Source organism: Triticum urartu, chromosome 1 (assembly GCF_003073215.2).
Source record: "Triticum urartu cultivar G1812 chromosome 1, Tu2.1, whole genome shotgun sequence".
Taxonomy (NCBI): domain Eukaryota; kingdom Viridiplantae; phylum Streptophyta; class Magnoliopsida; order Poales; family Poaceae; genus Triticum; species Triticum urartu.
The window spans coordinates 43,303,020-43,309,019 of NC_053022.1; positions in this window are offsets into that span (position 1 = coordinate 43,303,020).

A 6,000-nucleotide genomic window follows, 5' to 3' on the forward strand; every position below is an offset into this window, starting at 1 on the left:
ACATATTCTACAAACATCTTTATCGGTCAAACCGCATAACAACATACATGATTCCCTTTGTCGTCGATATGTTACTTGCCCGAGATTCGATCGTCGGTATCTTCATACTTAGTTCAATCTCGTTACCGGTAAGTCTCTTTACTCGTTCCGTAATGCATCATTCCATAACTAACTCATTAGTCACATTGCTTGCAAGGCTTATAGTTATGTGCATTACCGAGAGGGCCCAGAGATACCTCTCCGATACACGGAGTGACAAATCCTAATCTCGATCTATGCCAACTCAACAATCACCACAGGAGACACCTGTAGAGCATCTTTATAATCACCCATTTACGTTGTGACATTTGATAGCACACAAGGTGTTCCTCAGGTATTCGGGAGTTACACAATCTCATACTCAGAGGAACATGTATAAGTCATGAAGAAATCAATATCAATAAAACTAAACAATCATAATGCTAAGCTAACGGATGGGTCTTGTCCATCACATCATTCCCCAACGATGTGATCCCGTTCATCAAAAGACAACACATGTCCATGGCTAGGAAATCTAACCATCTTTGATTAACGAGCTAGTCAAGTAGAGGCATACTAGGGACACTCAGTTTTGTCTATGTATTCACACATGTACTAAGTTTTCGATTAATACAATTCTAGCATGAAAATAAATATTTATCATGATATAAGGAAATATAAATAACAACTTTATTATTTCCTCTAGGGCATATTTCCTTCAGTCTCCCGCTTGCACTAGAGCCAATAATCTAGATTACATAGTAATGATTCTAACACCCATGGAGTCTTGGTGCTGATCATGTTTTGCTCGTGGAAGAGGCTTAGTCAACGGGTCTACAACATTCAGATCCGTATGTATTTTGCAAATCTCTATGTCTCCTTCCTTGACTTGATCGCGGATGGAATTGAAGCGTCTCTTGATGTGTTTGGTTCTCTTGTGAAATCTGGATTCCTTCGCCAAGGCTATTGCTCCAGTATTGTCACAAAAGATTTTCATTGGACCCGATGCAATAGGTATTACACCTAGATTGGATATGAACTCTTTCATCCAGACTCCTTCATTTGCTGCTTCCAAAGCAGCTATGTACTCCACTTCACACATAGATCCCGCCACGACGCTCTGCTTGGAACTGCACCAACTAACAGCTCCACCATTCAATATAAATATGTATCCGGTTTGTGATTTAGAGTCATCCAGATTAATGTCAAATCTTGCATCGACGTAACCATTTACGACAAGCTCTTTGTCACCTCCATAAATGAGAAACATATCCTTAGTCCTTTTCAGGTATTTCAGGATGTTCTTGACCGATGTCCAATGATCCACTCCTGGATTACTTTGGTACCTCCCTGCTGTACTTATAGCGAGGCACACATCAGGTGTGGTACATAGCATTGCATACATGATAGAACCTATGGCTGAGGCATAGGGAATGACTTCCATTTTCTCTCTATCTTTTGCAGTGGTCGGGCATTGAGTCTGACTCAACTTCACACCTTGTAACACAGGCAAGAACCTTTCTTTGACCGATCCATTTTGAACTTCTTGAAAACTTTATCAATGTATGTGCTTTGTGGAAGTCCAATTAAGCGTCTTGATCTATCTCTATAGATCTTGATGCCCAATATATAAGCATCTTCACTGAGGTCTTTCATTGAAAAATTCTTATTCAAGTATCCTTTTATGCTATCCAAAAATATTGTATCATTTCCAATCAACAATATGTCATCAGCATATAATATTAGAAATGCTACAGAGCTCCCACTCACTTTCTTGTAAATACAGGCTTCTCCAAAAGTCTGTATAAAACCATATGCTTTGATCACACTATCAAAGCGTATATTCCAACTCCGAGAGGCTTGCACCAGTCCATAAATGGATCGCTGGAGCTTGCACACTTTGTTAGCACCTTTAGGATCGACAAAACCTTCTGGTTGCATCATATACAACTCTTCTTTAAGATATCCATTAAGGAATGCAATTTTGACATCCATTTGCCAAATTTCATAATCATAAAATGCGGCTATTGCTAACATGATTCGGACATACTTAAGCATCGCTATGGGTGAGAAGGTCTCATCGTAGTCAACTCCTTGAACTTGTTGAAAACCTTTGGCAACAAGTCGAGCTTTATAGACAGTAACACTACCGTCAGTGTCAGTCTTCTTCTTGAAGATCCATTTATTCTCTATGGCTTGTTGATCATCGGGCAAGTCAACCAAAGTCCACACTTTGTTCTCATACATGGATCCCATCTCAGATTTCATGGCCTCAAGCCATTTTGCGGAATCTAGGCTCATCATCGCTTCGTCATAGTTTGTAGGTTCATCATGGTCTAGTAACATGACTTCCAGAATAGGATTACCGTACCACTCTGGTGCAGATCGTGCTCTGGTTGACCTACAAGGTTCAGTAGTAAGTTGATCTAAAGTTTCATGATCATCATCATTAGCTTCCTCACTAATTGGTGTAGGAATCACTGGAACTGATTTCTGTGATGAACTACTTTCCAATTCTAGAGAAGGTACAATTACCTCATCAAGTTCTACTTTCCTCCCACTCACTTCTTTCGAGAGAAACTCCTTCTCTAGGAAGGATCCATTCTTAGCAACGAATATCTTGCCTTCGGATCTGTGATAGAAGGTGTACCCAACAGTCTCCTTTGGGTATCCTATGAAGACACATTTCTCCGATTTGGGTTCGAGCTTATCTGGTTGAAGCTTTTTCACGTAAGCATCGCAGCCCCAAACTTTAAGAAACGACAACTTAGGTTTCTTTCCAAACCACAGTTCATATGGTGTCATCTCAACGCATTTAGATGGTGCCCTTTTTAACGTGAATGCAACCGTCTCTAAAGCATAACCCCAAAACGATAGCGGTAAATCAGTAAGAGACATCATAGATCGCACCATATATATAACAAAGTATGGTTACGACGTTCGGACACACCATTACGCTGTGGTGTTCCAGGTGGCGTGAGTTGCGAAACTATTCCGCATTGTTTCAAATGAAGACCAAACTCATAACTCAAATATTCACCTCCAGATTCAGATCGTAGAAACTTTATTTTCTTGTTACGATGATTTTCCACTTCACTCTGAAATTCTTTGAACTTTTCAAATGTATCAGACTTATGTTTCATCAAGTAGATATACCCATATCTGCTCAAATCATCTATGTAGGTCAGAAAATAACGATACCTGCCGCGAGCCTCAACACTCATCGGACCACATACATCAGTATGTATTATTTCCAATAAGTCAGTTGCTCGCTCCATTGTACCAGAGAATGGAGTCTTAGTCATCTTGCCCATGAGGCATGGTTCGCAAGCATAAAGTGATTCATAATCAAGTGATTCCAAAAGTCCATCAGCATGTAGTTTCTTCATGCGCTTTACACCAATATGACCTAAACGGCAGTGCCACAAATAAGTTGCACTATCATTATTAACTTTACATCTTTTGGCTTCAATATTATGAATATGTGTATCACTAAAATCAAGATTCAACAAAAATAAACCACTCATCAAGGGTGCATGATCATAAAAGACGTTACTCATATAAATAGAACAACCATTATTCTCTGATTTAAATGAATAACCCTCTCGCATCAAACAAGATCCAGATATAATGTTCATGCTCAACGCTAGCACCAAATAACAATTATTCAGGTCTAAAACTAATCCCGATGGTAGATGTAGAGGTGGTGTGCCGACGATGATCACATAGACTTTGGAACCATTTCCCACGCGCATCGTCACCTTGTGCTTAGCCAATCTTCATTTAACTCGTAGCCCCTGTTTCGAGTTGCAAATATGAGCAATAGAACCAGTATCAAATACCCAGGTGCTACTATGAGCATTATTAAGGTACACATCAATAACATGTATATCAAATATACATTTCAATTTTCCATCCTTCTTATCCGCCAAATACATGGGGCAGTTCCGCTTCCAGTGACCAGTCCCTTTGCAGTAGAAGCACTTAGTCTTAGTCTTGATGTTACCTTGAAGTTCCCCTTCTTCCCTTTGCCCTTTTTCTTGAAACTAGTGGTCTTGTTAACCATCAACACTTGATGCTCCTTCTTGATTGTTACCTCCGCGACCTTTAGCATTGCGAATAGCTCAGGAATTGTCTTTTTCATCCGTTGTATATTATAGTTCATCACGAAGCCTTTATAGCTTGGTGGCAGTGATTAGAGAACTCTGTCAATGACACTATCATTAGGAAGATTAACTCCCAACAGAGTCAAGTGGTTATGGTACCCAGACATTCTGAGTATGTGTTCACTGACGGAACTATTCTCCTCCATATTGCAGCTATAGAACTTGTTGGAGACTTCATATCTCTCAACTCGGGCATTTTCTTGAAATACTAACTTCAAAACGTCTTTGAAGTCCTAATTATAAGTCATAAAGCATGGCACACTGGACTATCGGGTAGTCATCAGCTTTGCTCTGCCAGACGTTCATAACGTCCGCAGTTGCTCCCGCAGCGGGTTTTGCACCTAGCGGTGCTTCCAGGATATAATTCTTCTATGTAGCAATGAGGATAATTCTCGAGTTACGGATCCAGTCCGTGTAGTTGCTACCATCATCTTTCAACTTGGCTTTCTCTAGGAACACATTAAAATTCAAAGGAATGGTAGCACGGGCCATTGATCTACAACAACATAGACATGCAAAATACTTAAGAACTCCCACTTAGATAGACATCCCTCTAGTCATCTAAATGATCACGTGATCCATATCAACTAAACCATGTCTGATCATCATGTGAGATGGAGTAGTTTTCAATGGTGAACATCACTATGTTGATCATATCTACTATATGATTCACGTTCGACCTTTCGGTCTCAGTGTTCCGAGGCCATATCTACATATGCTAGGCTCGTCAAGTTTAACCCAAGTATTCTGCACGTGCAAAACTGGCTTGCACCCGTTGTATGTGAACGTAGAGTTTATCACACCCGATCATCACGTGGTGTCTCGGCATGATGAACTGTAGCAACGGTGCATACTTAGAGAGAACACTTATACCTTGAAATTTAGTGAGGAATCATCTTATAATGCTACCGCCGTAGTAAGAAAAATAATATGCATAAAGGGTAATGATACGTCTCCAATGTATCTATAATTTTTTATTGTTCCATGCTATTATATTATCCGTTTTGGATGTTTAATGGGCTTTATTATGCACTTTTATATTATTTTTGGGATTAACCTATTAACTGAAAGCCCAGTGCAAATTGCTGTTTTTTGCCTATTTCAGTGTTTCACGGAAAAGGAATATCAAACGGAATGAAACCTTCACGAGGATCGTTTTTGAAACAAACGCAATCCAGGAGACTTGGAGTGGACGTCAAGAAAGAAGCAAGGAGGACACGAGGCAGGAGGGTGCGCCCCAGGGGGGTGGATGCGCCCCCCACCCTCGTGGGCCCCTTGCAGCTCCACCGACCTACTTCTTCCTCATATATATACCCATATACCCTGAAAACATCCAGGAGCACCAGGAAACCCTATTTACACGACCGCAACCTTCTGTACCCATGAGATCCCATCTTGGGGCCTTTTTCGGTGCTCCGCCGGAGGGGGAATCGATCACGGAGGGCTTCTACATCAAGACCATAGCCTCTCCGATGATGTGTGAGTAGTTTACCATAGACCTTCGGGTCCATAGTTAAGCTAGATTGCTTGTTCTCTCTCTTTGGATCTCAATACAAAGTTCTCCTCGATTTTCTTGGAGATCTATTCGACGTAATTCTTTTTGCGGTGTGTTTGTCGAGATCCGATGAATTGTGGGTTTATGATCAAGATTATCTATGAACAATATTCGGTTCTTCTCTGAATTCTTATATGCATTATTTGATATCTTTGCAAGTCTCTTCGAATTATCAGTTTGGTTTGTCCTACTAGATTGATCTTTCTTGTAATGGGAGAAGTGCTTAGCTTTGGGTTCAGTCTTGCGGTGTCCTTTCCCAGT